This window comes from Rhinolophus sinicus, linkage group LG06 (genome assembly GCF_036562045.2).
Source record: "Rhinolophus sinicus isolate RSC01 linkage group LG06, ASM3656204v1, whole genome shotgun sequence".
Lineage (NCBI taxonomy): Eukaryota > Metazoa > Chordata > Mammalia > Chiroptera > Rhinolophidae > Rhinolophus > Rhinolophus sinicus.
The window spans coordinates 3,742,477-3,756,564 of NC_133756.1; the positions used below are offsets into that span (position 1 = coordinate 3,742,477).

The 14,088-nt window shown below is 52.2% G+C and overlaps 1 protein-coding gene across 30 annotated transcripts in view; it reads right to left on the bottom strand.

Annotated features, from left to right (window-relative positions):
- CAMTA1 (calmodulin binding transcription activator 1) overlaps positions 1-14,088 on the bottom strand; it is an 813,322-nt gene that overhangs the window by 45,607 nt on the left and 753,627 nt on the right. For 6 of the 30 annotated variants that reach the window (XM_074334146.1, XM_074334145.1, XM_074334144.1 and 3 more), the window contains exon 1: positions 3,893-4,081. The exons of 20 other annotated variants lie outside the window; for them this stretch is intronic. The gene's annotated coding sequence lies outside the window, so the exon portion shown is untranslated. Of the gene's footprint in view, positions 1-3,214; positions 3,302-3,892; positions 4,091-14,088 lie in introns of those variants that run through there. 4 more of the 30 variants (XM_074334138.1, XM_074334142.1, XM_074334141.1 and 1 more) reach the window with 4 other exon arrangements.

Below are 14,088 nucleotides of genomic sequence, written 5' to 3' on the forward strand. Positions count from 1 at the left end.
TTGCTTGATCTTTCTGTGTGTCATGTGTCTAAAGTTATGATCTATTTTCAATGCTTAAAAGACAACATAAAATTAAGCACATTATAGGTACCAGGATGTACTTTCAAAACTAAAATTTCAGTTAGTACATCAGAGAAACTTGACTGAAATGAACCATCAAGCAAGACTATACCGGCATTGCCTACCCCCTGCCCCCAACATTTAAAAAAAAAGCCACTTGTATTTATTTACACAGAACCACACCATGAGCCACGGGGCTAGTCGGCTTAGGGGGTGGAGAGTAATTATTTCCCGATGGTAAAGGCATCTCCTTGTCTGCTTGCTGTGTGCTATCCCAAATCTAGGCATGTCAGAGAACAGCATGGTCATGTGACTTCAGGGCACTGCATTCGGAAGGGGGTTCGCCCAGCACGGATGAGCTCCACGGTCATACGCTCCAATATCCTCATGACAGGAGGTGATGACACGCATTTGTGGCACGAGCAGGCCCCCACACATGTCCTGAATGTTAAATATGATTAATGCTAAATGTGGTCTCCAACGCAATTCAAGGCATCGCATCTAGACTTCTCCCATCATCAGTTAAAATAAGTTGATGGCTGTCAGAACTTACGTGGAAGATGGGAAAATTCACTGCATGTCACGTGTGAGAAAGACAAAATTAAACGAGCGCTGCTCCTCCTGCAATTGCCAGAGTTGATGGCCTGCCTCTAGAAAGTGTGCAAGGTTTGACAGACTCAGTGCCATTTACTAACTTCGTGAGCCCCTCATTTCACTTTCCTTTTGCCTAATCCTTCATTTCATCTTTTTATCTTGTTTCACTATGTAATATGTATCTCTGTAGGCTCCCTTAACTCACTTTTTGGAAAAAAAAAAGGTGAAGTGTACACGAATCAACTACATCATGTGTGGGTGCCAAAAGCTTTTTGGCAAAGGAATATGTAAGTGAAATAAGCTCCCAAGTACTCGGCGTAGGTACTGTGCTGAGATGTCACGGCTGATACTTAACAATGAAGACTTGGCAGGACTGAGTCCCTTTTGAAAAGATCAATTGACTACAAAAATTCAGCCACTTTAAGTCAGAAAAAGCAAAGCCCTTTGAGTGTGAGAACACATAGCAGGCACATGAAGAACAGCTGGGAAAGGGGTGGAGAAGTGTACACTGCTAAGAAAGAATACCGGCTTCCAGAAACCACTGCACTAGCTAACGAACTGTGCCAAGTTAAACAAAATGGTCTTTAGTAACCTTTCTGGGTGATGCCCCAAGCTGCGTTTCAAACAAACGTATTAATTTTTCCTTAAACATTTGAAAAAGGCAGCCTACAAGCACAGTTCTGCAACGTCGGGAGTTCACGAGAGCGATGAGCAAAACGTCAGAACAATTGTGATGCTTCCCAAAGGAAACTCTACATCCCCCAGATGCAGCTGAGCCCTGGAGACTTAGCAGCAATAGGAGCTTCACATCTTTCACTCGGCAACTCCCACTGTCAACTAATTCTTTCACGTCACTATCTTTCTCGCCTGAAGTCTCAGTTCCACCTGCTCTCCGTGTACAACAGCCCACCATGAATGTACTGTAGCAGTGACAGCTGCTATTACACACAGGAAGGCTGACAGAGGCCTGAATAGGGGACCATGTCTGTGAGTGTGTATCATGAAAGCGGAAGAGTTGATAAAAACCCTTAAACAATACAATGTTGTTATTAACTACTGTATTAAATATTGTGTTTCCACTTAGATTATTTGGAATATAATTAATCACGATGACGGAATCGAGGTCCCTTAGGAATTTGCAGCAGTCCTCTGCTAGTTTTCATTACTAAGCTAAATTTATTTGAGAAATGCGCATCCTGTAAGTAAATGCTATTTTCTAGAACGTTAAGCATTATTACTCCCTAAATTAAATACAAAGAAAAAGAGAAACATAAACTTATTGGCTATTGTCTAATTCTGGTCTTATAACATTTTCCTATAAACACACCACGCAAAGTGCTACTGCTTAATATATTTCTCTTTGTCAGATTCTCCCAGGCAATCGTTCCTCTATATGACACAGATTCTTTAAGCAGCAAGAGAAAATGACTCCTTTATATACAGCCAGACATTTTACCATATATGACAAAATTTGTCAGGAGCACAAATTTAAAGTTTCAGGTTTTGACCTCAATGGCGAAAAGAAAAAGAAAGCATTCACCCAAATACACAAGGCACTTCTGTAATTATCTGTGAGACTATCTCATGTTTACAGAATCTGCTTTGCTAATCAGACACTTCAGGTTAGCCAATAGAAATCATCCAAGCAATGGTGGACAAAATATAAAACAGACTTTAAAACTGTCATTATTCCCTGGTGAAACAATTGCTTAAGATAATTTGCAAGAGGATGAGAGTTTGGGAAATTTGTTTTGCTGCCTAATTTGTAGAAAAATTTGTTTTGATGCCTGTAGAAATCTATGTAGATGGAAAAAGTCTCAAACACTGAACACCAGCAGGGCTGCCTCTAACGTTGTGCAATACCTAGGAAACCAAATCACGAGATCCTGTAAATGCAAGGAGGCCACACCAGGCGTGTGGGCTTGGCTGGTGGAAGCAACGGTCAACGGGCCTCTCCCGCCCCAGGTCTGCAGGTAAGCAAAGCTTCTCGGAAGTTCTTCCAAACCTTCAGTCTCTGAACTCGAGTAACTTTCCGCGCCGAGTTCTACTCACGGATTAATAAAACGTTCATTCACTCCATTGGCCTGCTAGAAAAGGCGCCTCCAACCGCCTGGTCCTGCAGAGGCGCCCTGGCCGCTCGCACGTCTGTCCCTGCCTCTTTTGCCGCGGAGGGGGCACCTGTCCCAGCCCCTCTCCCCGCGCCCCACCAGTGGGGCACCTGTCCCGGCCCTTCTCCTCGCACCCTGCCGAGGGGGCACCTGTCCCCGTCCCTCTTGCCGCCAAAGGGGCACCTGTCCCCACCCCTGTCCCCGCGCCCCGCCGAGGAGGCATCTGTCCCCGTTCCTATCCCAGCCAAGGGAGCACTTTTCCCTGCCCCTCTGACAGGCGAGGGGGCACCTGCCCCGCTCCTCTCTCCGCGCCCCGCGGAAGGAGGGAACGCTGGATCCGAAAAGCCCGCCGCCGCTCCGCGCCTCGCTGACAAAAACCAGCGGGCGACCCCGCAGCCCCAGCGCCCGCCCCGACGCGGCCACTTCCCGCACGCGCGCCCACCGTCACTCACCCCAATACTCCCATTGCCCCGCGCACACACGCGTGTTCTCACGCCCACTCCCGCCCTCGCAGAAACGCGCGCACTCAGCCTCGCTTCTTGCTCCCTCACAGCCCGCTCGCTCCCTAAACCCGCGTGACCTCACAGCCACTCCCCACACTTCTCTCCCAGACACGCGCGCCTCGTCAACAAGCCGGCCCCCAGCGCCCTAGCGCCTCAAAACCCACCCAGTCCCTCGCTTTTCCACCAGCACGCGCGCTCACTCTTGCGCTGCTCCGTGAACATGCGTGTCCGCACACCCGCTCCTCAAACACGCGTGCCATCTGCACGCGCCCCGCACTCATCCCAACGCCCCTCCCTCACACGCACCCGGTCAACGCAGGCCGGTCCCCAGGCGCACTCACGCGTCAAAACACACTCCTCCAGCGCGTAAACACGCGCGCCCCTTACTCCCCGAGCCACCCCTCCTCCACACACGCGCGTGTCCTCGCACCCACTCTTCACACCCGCCCCCCACGTAAACACGCGCGCCCCCGCGCCCCCCGCCGCGAGCACGAGTGCGTCCCACGCTCCGGCCGCGGCGCGCGCCCGCCCCCGGCCCCGCCCCCGCGCGCCCCGGCCGCCCCGCGCGCCCCCGCCGGCCGCCGCCCTCGCCCCGCCGACTCTCCCCTCGGCCACACGCACACTCACTAGGACTTGGAGAGCACGGCCACCGCTCAGTCGCGCTGGCGCCGAGCAGCTTCGGTGTTCCTCCTCCTCCTCCCAAGCAGCCCCGCCCGGCCCGGCCCCGACAGCCCAGCCCGGCCCCGACCCGCTCAGCTCCACACACCGCAGCTGGAACGACTCGGGCTCCGGGTACCGCTGTCTCCCCGCCACAGCCCGAGTGCGCCGCCCGGGCCAATGGCGGGGCGCGGCGGTGAGCTCACCGGCCTCGGCCCCGCCCTCCGGCCCGCGCGTGCCAATCGGAGGGCACGACGTCACCCGGAGCCGGGCAGAGGCAGGTGTGGGGCGCGGAGCCGCTCTGCGCGGGGACTGCGCCGGAACTGCGCCCGAGCCGCGCGGCGCCGCGCTGGACGGCGGCGGGCCCTGCCCGGAGGGTGCGGGTGGAGCGCGGCCCCGCAGCCCTGGGCTCCCAAACTCGAGGCCTCGGCGCATCACTGCCCCTCGCGACTCTGCCGTCCCCTCCCCGCCCAGATTCCGAGAGGCCGGCCAGGGGGGGCGGCCGCAGTCTGCTCGAGGGCAGGGACTGTTCCGAGCTCGACGGCCGCGCCCGCTCCCCCGGGCTCACGGCCCCAGGAGGACTCCTGGGGGACCAGCGCCACGCGGCGGGGGAGCTCGAGCTGCGTGTGCCCGGCCCCCGGAGCCTTCCCGCGCCCTGCCCGCCGCCTCCTGGCCCTGCAGCGCCGTCGGGTCCGTGTGGGAGACCCGCGCCCAGGGGCGCCCGCGTGCCCGGGCTCCGGCTCCCGGCGCGGCCCTGGCGCACCCTGCGGTGGCGGAGGCGTCTGCAATGCAGCCGCGGGAGGAGCCGGCTCGGCGCTGCGCTGAGCCGCGAGCGGGGGAGCGAGGAAGGCTGGGCGGGAAGGAGGGGCACCGGGCGCGGCAAGCCGGCCGACGGCGGCGGATCCCGGCAGCGCCCAGAAGGACCTGAGGACACTGGGAGGGTCCTGGGGCTGGAGTGCGAGGGGACCCCAGGCGTCGGACAGGGCGGGGCCGAGGATGTCTGGGCAGTGACGGTAAAGAGCGGCTCCTCTGGGAGTTCAGAAGCGTCCAAGGCTCCCATTCCCGAGCTCCCTACTTGGAGTTCCAGGGCCTCCGCCCACTCCTCGGTATAACCCTGGCGTCCAGAAGTTCTGGCTTTGGCTTTCTCACTTGGGTACTTAAGCACGATATCCTCCCGCCTCCGACCTCCCGCCTCTCTACCCAAGCCCAAGTCACACCTCTCCATCAAGGCTCTTCGTCTCCGAAAAGCCTTCCAAGGCATCCCGAGTGGACACCAACATCCTCTTAGGTCCTGTGTTTATTCAAGTGTCCCCCAGCCCCTACCCCGGCCGTACACACACAAAGTGCCACGCAGACTTGTGATGAGGCCATTTCCCCCCTTCACATGCCAGTTATCTTTAAAATTGATTATACGTATCTTCCTTCTGCCATCTGAGTTAAAAAGAGTCTGAAAAGATGGGGGCGGAGTCTCTTCTATTGACCCTACCCAAACACGCGAAAACAACCACAGAATTTTGCAGAGCCTTAAGCCTGTGCAACCAAAACTGAATCGTTAGAGGCCAAGCCAAGGACATCTCTGGGGAAGCTGGTCCCATTCTTTGCCACACCTCCCAGCCAGGAAAGCAAGCAGGTCGTGTCAGGTCTCACTATTGGGGGCCGACCACCGATTCTACACCTCAGCAAGTTCCTCACCTGCCCTGGCAAAGCCAGAGCACGGGCACATAGTCACAGCGCTGCTCCAACAAGTCCTTCATTCCTGTCCCCCGTCTGCCTCGACCCCCCCTCACCACGCAGGACTCTCACACGTCCCAACTCGGCTTATGCATCTTCACCCCTTTATCTGGTAGGCACACTCCATTCATTAAAGGCCTGGCTCCAACGTACTGCCCCCCGAACCCCCCCCCCCCAAACACACGGTTCTCAGCAGAACTGCCCAAGGAGCACTGTTAAAAATGCATTCATATTGCAGCACACAATGCGTAGCTGCTTTTGTTTCCGGGGCAGCAGTGTAAGGGTTGTAGTCAAGGACCGGGGCTCGCTGTGCCTTCACGTCTGTGGGTGAGAATTCAATGAGCCAGTAGGTAGACGTAAGCTGTTTATCTCAGTGCCTGGCTCAGAAGGCACTCAGCCCAAGTTAGCTCTCCCTGCTATGGGAAGTCAGGATATCTTGGGGTGGTGGGGAGTGCCGGGAAAGGGGGGGATTTCTGGGTTTCTGATCATTCTCTATTTTTGACCTGGGCACTGGTTTTAGTTTGTGACAACTCTGTAGTTTAGGAGCTGAGTTTCACATCCTTGTGCTATGTGCACTTTTCAGTATGTATATTGTGTGTGTATATATATGTGTGTTAATAAAAGGTGTTTTAAAAAGTTAGTTGTTACTAAGACCATGACAGCTCTGATCTCTTTGAGAAGAGGAACGAAGTCTTAACTTATCCTGGCACCTTGCACAATGCTGGGCATGCTGGAAGAACTCTGCTAATAGTTACTGAATTACTCTGAATGGATTGTGAGCAGCAGAGACCAACTGGGGAGGTGGGATCAGGACGGGCAACACCTGCCTTTATTCTTTACAGTGACAGGGACTCAGGATGATCGGGATCCAGGTTCAGGGACCTGGACCCCAGCTAACGAGGAGCCACCAGTCTAGTCTATCTTCCTTTTTCCCTCCCTTGGGTTTGTTTAAAAAGGCAGAGGTTCAGCCCTGAGTTCAGACCTAGGGATTCTAGCTTCCTGAGAGGGGCTTTGGGGGAACCCATGACCCCCTTCCTCCAGCAGCCCCATATCCACCTGGCATGTGAGACAGGTAGAGTCATGGATGCTTCAGTCCATTGACTGCCCTGGTGATAGAGGTGGGCTCAGCAGCTAGAAGCTCTACTTCAAGGCAGCCTGAGGTGACATTTCTGCAGAAGGAAAGTCCCCTTACTGTTCCTCAGGTGGACCCATTCCCTTCCTGGAAGATCGGACACTGATTTCCCACTGCACCTCTGTCTCAGGATGGAGGCCACAGGAATAAATAAGTGCCTTCCTTGGGCCCCCACACGGAAAGTCAGACAGAGCCGGGTGGGGTGAGCTGGATGCTTCTGAAGCCAGCTCAGAGCTCTGACAGCATGCGAGAACCACGTACCCACAGGCTGTCATTCCTTGTGGGTATTCATGTTCCTTTCTTTCAGGTTAGGAAATGACAGGGTAAGGCATGCCCATGCTTTAAGCAAATGATTACACTGGGTTTTATGGGGCTTTGAGTATACCTGGCTCATTTTTGTAAACTAGAGAAAAAGACAACTTTGCTCAGTGTTGAGTCCACTTGGCAGCACCCAGACCAAGTGCGAGGTTTGTCCCTGAAAGCAGACATGGTGAGTCCTTATCCCAGCCCCAACCTCTGCTGAGGGTCTCATGATGAACCAAGGGGTGGTCCTCCTGTTGCAGCTGAGGAAGAAGGGAACTACGGTGTGTTGGGGGCCTGTTGTCTTCCTGCTGTCGCACTAGACAGTCACACGCACCGCTGCCATTTCTCCTGGAAGTTAGGTATTGTATAGAGGAAACAACAAAGGCTGCAAGGAGTTAGGTAACTTCCCCAAAGGCGCACACATGGTTAGCAGCAGATCTGGGTTTCAAGTTCCGAGCCTGCGCCCATTCTGCCCCATTTGTGATGGGTCTCCAAGGAGGCAAACAACTCTTGGATCATTTAGATACCATTTGTTTAAGAAAGCAGTCTGGAAATTTCTAAGAACCAGACCTGCCCAGCACATTCTTTTCCCCAGCCCCAGCAACAGTAAAAGCTCATTGATGTACAATTGTAGACTTTACCAGGCCAAGTCCCTGAGTGACTGTAATGAGTACAGCCCTCCCTACCAACTGGCATTGGACTTGACTTGTAGCATGAGTGAGAAATAAACCACTGAAACTGGGTTGTTTGTCATTGCAACATAACCTTGCCCCTCCTCTCAAATTAAATGCTTCTGCATCTGTCAACTCCCAATAAAAAAAAAAAAAATCAAAAAGGAGTCTTCTCAAATGAAGTAGCCATTTAAAAATAAGTGCAAAATGCATGTTTAGTGTATCTTTAAGGCACTAAGAGATAAAGATTGTTTTAACAAATGACAGGGCAGGGTGACAAAGCAATTCAATGGAGAAAGAAGCATCTCTTTAACATACAGTGTTGGGCCAACTGGCTATCCCAAAGCAAAAGAACGAAGTCAGACCCCTACCTCACACCATATATAAAAATTAACTCAAAACAGCTCAAAGATCTAAATGTAAGAACCAAAATTACTGAACTTTTAGAAAACACAGAAATCTTCTCATCCTTGGATTGGGCAATTGTTTCTTAGATCTGACCTCAAAAGCACAAGCAAGCAAGGAAAAGCATAGATAAATTGGACTTCATCAAAATTTGAAACTTTTGTGCTTCAAAGGACACCATCAAAAAAGTGAAAAAGACAACTCACTGAATGGGAGAACACACTTGCAAATCATATATCTGACTTGGGACTTGTGTCTAGAATATAAAAAGAATTTTTACAGCTCAAAAATAAAAAAACAACCCAATTTTAAAAAATGGACAAAGGATCTGAATAGACATTTCTCCAAATAAGATATATAAATGGCCAATAAGTACATGAAAAGATGCTCAACATCATTACCCACTGGGGAAATGCAAATCAAAACCACAATGAGATACCACTTCACACCCATTAGGGTTAGAATAAAAAAAGACAGATAATAACAAGTATTGATGAGGATGGAGAGAGATTGAAACCCTTATACCCTGCTGGGGGGTAATGTAAAATGGTGCAGCTGCTTTGGAAACTGGTCTGGCAGTTCCTCAAAAAGTTAATCATAGAGTTACCACAAGACCCCACAATTCCACTCTAAGTATGTGCCCAAAAGAACTGAAAACATATGTCCATACAATGGACGTTTAGCAACAAAAAGAAACGAAGAACTGAAAGGTGCTACAACATGGATGGACCTTGAAAACATTATCCTGAGTGACAGAAGTCAGACCCAAAAGACCACATATTGTATGATCCCATTTATATGAAACGTCCAGAATAGGCAAATTTATAGAGATTGAAAGGAGATGAATAGTTCCCTTGGGCTGGGGTGGGGGAGAGGCCTGGGGGGGAATGAGGCATGACTGTTAATAGGTACGGGGTTTCTTTCGGGGGGGATGAAAATCTTCTAAAATTAGATGGTGGTGATGACTGCACAACCCTGTGAATACGCTAAATACCTTGAACGTACACTTTAAACTGGTGAATTGTAGGGCATGTTAATGGTATCTCAGTACGGTTCAACTTGGTATATCTCACACACACAATAAGAAGAGAAAAAGAATGGAATAGAAAAAAGAAACAGTGGATGAGCTTTAAGAACAAGACTGAATAGGAAATGGAGGACCAAGGTCAGCCGGTACATCCTGGTGCACCGAGCCCCCTCTGCCAGCTGTACATGGGATGCAAGGGCGGGTGGAGAGTCTAGATAGACAGGCCCTGTTCTGTGAGGAGACAAGACAGATACGGGGGACAGACTGAGTCACATGGTGGTGACCCCCCCAGGAAGGAGGACGCTAATTGTGCTTCTGAAGGTTGTGAAAACGGGTACGCCATCAAATTCCTACTTGCCACGATTGCTTCCTTGGCAGCTAAGGATACCGGAGAGAGTAGCATCCTGAACTTGGGGTTCCTCTTGGAGAACTTCCTGATGGCTTGGTGTTCTGCACCTCAATGGTTGGTTGATTCAGGGGTGAAGGTGAGCTTTGCAGAGAGCCTAAACACCTCCAGTGGAGCTGCAAATGTCCATCCATACGTGGGGGGAGCTGAGGGCAGGGGGAAGAGGCCAGGCCTGGGGACAACTCCACCACTAATTACCCACGTGACAAGCTCCTTTCTCTTCCCGTGCCTCAGTTTCCTCCTCTATAAAATGAAGTCTAAGGCCATCTTGATGTGATCCTGGGGCGTGTTCAAAGTGACCTGACACAGGCAGCACCCCTGTGTGTTGGCTGCAGGGACTCTGGATTTGAAATGAGCAGCAGCATGTGCGAGCCCAGGCAAACCCAGCAGAGGAAGAGCCCAGCTCACCCACAGCATCAGAATTAGCACATGCTTATTGTTTTGAGCCTCTGAGACCTGGGGTGGCTTGTTACGGAGGAGACAGCGGTGTAGGGGGCGGCGGGAAGAAAAGGTATTTGCTACCCGGGCAAGCCGGGCTGCCATGGGTGGTATCAGCCTGGGAAGGCTGTCAACTCTGATCTGGAAGGAGGAAGAGATGCATTAGCCACCAGCTGACAACTGGGATCTCTCTAGGGGACATGATGCAGAAGGAGAAGGCAAAGAAGCTGGGTGAAATACCCCCTCAACTCATCCTCCCTGGTGGCTCACACAGGCCCATCCGTTCCCTCTGCCCCCTGTACTGGACACACGCCAGACAACAAAGTACATGGCTAGTCTCTGTGTTAGAGTGGGGTGTGCAGAGACACGCCTGCTCTAAGGGGCGGCAGTGTCAAAGGCAGGTAATACAAAATACACTCAGAAAGTGGTGATGTGTGGTGATAAAGCACCCAATGGGCTTTAGTGGCCGACCACCCTGGCTTTGAATCCCTAGCTGTGTGACAGAGGACACACAGCTGAGATTGGACACACACACCTGACCCTCTGAGATTCAGATTCCTCATCAGTAAAATGGGATGGAAACATCTCCTGGAAACACAGAGGATGAAATTGGATAGTGACTGTGAAGTGGGTAGCCCAGGGCATGGTGGGTGCCCAGGGCTTGGGGACGAGGGCCAAGAATGTCACAATCACTTGGGTTCTACTGTCTTTGTGACACTCTCCGGGATCTTCTGGGGTGGCAGACTCCTTCCCGTCACAGCTGACTTCCTCTGCTGTTAAACTGACTTGCCTTCCCCGAGCGGTGGTAGCTGTGTGAGGGAGTGGGCCTGGATGGCTTAGACACGGCCAGGAGTCACACACAGATGGAGGAGAGGAGCCAGGAACCAAGCTGGCATGGTCATTCAGGAGGACCTGGGGCAAGAGGACCCGACCCCTTAGCCATGTCAGTTCAGCTCCTGGGTGCCACCCAGGCCAGCCTGAGCCTGAACCTCCTTTCATGTCACCAAAGGTCCCATCTGTTCTAGGTGTCTGAGCAAGATGGTCCTCGTGGGAAAGGGAGTAGAGCCTCTGTAAGTCTGCAGGATGCTAAGAGCTCAATAAGCAGATGCCACCTGGGGAGGGCAGAGACCTTATTCTTCCTCTTGTGTGGGAGCTGCCATCATCATCATCATCATCAAGGTAACAGTGACTGAGCACCAGTGCCACTCCTTTCGCCTTCACACAAAGCCTGGGCCATAGGTGCTAATGTTACCGCAGTGTTACGGAGGAGGAAACAGGCACAGTGGGCGACATAACTTGCCTTGGAAAGTGAGTAGCACAGCCTGCTGACCTCCCCCACTCCAGAAGCTCTAGCTGCTTCTCTGTTGGGCCTCACATGGGAGCTAGAGAAGCAGAACTTCAGTGACAGGTACAACCAGGTAAAACGAGGAGGCAATGACAGGGGCCAGGGCCCCTCCTTGACCAAGGACGGGCGTGGCTGCTTAGCTGTCAGGGCCACTGCCCTTTCCTCCCCCAAGCACCTTCCTGAAGCCATGCCAGCCAACTTGACGACCACCCTTTGGTACCAGGGATCTGGGTGACGCATCTCAGACACACTCAGAGAGTCAGAGTCATGTCTGGCCTGTGGTCCCCCTAAGCCGGGCCAGCCAGGCCAGCCAGGCCTTGGCTTGTTTTGAATCAGAAGCCTAATGCCCCTAGAAGGCAGAGCCAGTAGTGAGTGTCTGCTCAGGAGTCAGAAGGCCTGGACACTGCTGTTTCCAGCTCAGGCAGGAAGGGCTCCATTCTCTAGGCCTCAGTGTGCTCACCTGTAAAATGGGAATGATAATAGTGGCTGCTTCATAAGGTCATTGAAAGGACTCTGACATATTTGTGGAACTCATAGCCTGGTGCCCAAAAGGTGTTAGTACCTTATCTTAGCTAAATAATAGGGCAAGGTGCCTACTCCACACTTTGAACAAAGTAACCAAAACTCCAGTGGAAGCCCCTAATCTGGGTGTCTGAGTCACAGGTCCCCCCATGGAGTCTCAGGGGGCAGGTCTGAGGCCTAGGAAAAGCCCTCATCATGTGAGGAAATCTCCTTCATGCAGGACTTCCCATTTTTAGAGAATAGCTCTGTGATGCCTGAATTATGCCCCCACAAATTCACGTTGCATCCCTGAATCCCAGCACCTCAGAATGTGACTGTATTTGGAGACGGGGTGAAAGGGGTGATTAAGTTATTATGAGGCTGGTAGCATGGGCCCTAATCCAATCTGAATGGTGTACTGATGAGAAGAGGAAATTTGGATACGCAAAGAGAGAGTGTACAGGACCAATCATGTGAGAGCACAGAGAGAAGGCGGCCGTCTGCAAGCCAAGGAGCGAGCCCTCAGGAGAAACCACCCTGCGGACATCCTCATCCGGGACTTGGTCTCCAGAATTGGGAGAGATCAATTTCTGTTGTTTTAGGCGCCCAGTCTCTGGTATTTTGTTATGGCGGCCTGAGCCGACTAAGACAAGCACCTTCTAAGCTCGGCTCCTCCATTTGATGCATCTCTCTGCCTGGCCAAGGGCTCTGATGCCCTCACGTGCAGAAGTCGGAGCCTCTAAGGCTCCCCGTTCAAGGCCCAACCCCCCTGGAGCCTGGGAGGAGCTCGGGAAGCTCTGGTATTCGGGGTCTAAGAGAGCATTGCAGGTGCCCACTGGGCTGCTGCTGGCCTCTCCACAAGGCAGAAAACCAGTGAGACTGCAGAGAGGCTGCCACGCGCCTTACGGGCCCATGGAATCACGACTGAGAACAGGGGAGCTTACCCGAAAGGTACACTAAGAATGCACTTATTAAAGTGCCATGATGTGCTTTCTCACCAAGTCCACACCTTCTTTTTTTCCACGTGAGACTATGATTAAAGAGAAGTGAGTATATGTGTTGTCATGTAAGTGACAACAGAGTCAAAAGACCCAATATTTACACTGAAAACCATTTTGAAACCACCGTCCAGACAGTTGCTTCCCACCGAAACTTGAAGCTCATGCACCGGTAACAACACGAGCTGGAAAGTGCCCCTTTTAGAGAAGTGACTAGTGGGACCACGGAATAAATGACTGAGGTCGCAAGGGAGGAGCTCTGCTATCACGTCCAACCGTTTTCTGTGCTCTGAGCTCCTGAGAAGAACGAGGGCAATCAAACCAGCAGGCGTGATAAGAGAGCAGTTTACATTGCAACCATCTCGTGCGCCTGGGGATGCAGAGCTGACATATGTATTTAGTGCAGGGAGAGTCCGACTCGTTAGGTGCTAAATGCCATTGAGTAAAACAAAAAAGCGGCCAGCAAAAAGCACAGAAGTGTTCTGCACACCTGGGTCCCCTACCCCCAGCTGGTCTCTCCTTGACACCCCAGGTCACATTTCTGCTGTGGCCCTGCAGGGTACAGCCACCACCCCACACAGCCTGGCAGCTCACTGACTTTGGGACCAAGGAAATCAAGCAGGTTCCTCTGCTGAGAAAGGCGCCTGAGTAATACCAGCCACTTCAAAGAGAAGTCCCCTGGGATGCTGTCACAAGAAAGGCAGCCCCACCCAACCATCCTCCCAGCTTTAGCTCACTGTCAGAGTAACTTAAAACAACCTAGGGCCTTTCACCAAACATTCAGTGCGCACCCACTCCCTTCCTCACTGAGGAGGAAACATGAGGACTCCAGGGCATGAGCGAGGTCTGTAAGTGTCATCAGAGAACCTGGAGGTTCAGACTTCCTGCTGCTGCTCTGTTCTCATCTCATAGCTTGTTCTTTCCTGCTGCTTTTCAAGGGATGGGCTTAAAGACGCCTGATAAATGCATCAGCCATTTCCAAGTTCCAGCACCCTGGGGCCTTTGAATGCATCAAGCCCTCCGAGGTTGGGCGCCTCTGTAGCATTTCTGGGTTGGCTCCATTGCACCCCTGTGGAGGCCCTGCTCAGAGATACGCACTGGAGCTTCTGCTGGTTTGTGTTGTTCCTGGGTGACCCAGGCCAGGCTTTCGGACATCATAATAAACTTCATCAAGCTTATAAAATTAGAGCATTGATGCATTTTGTTTTG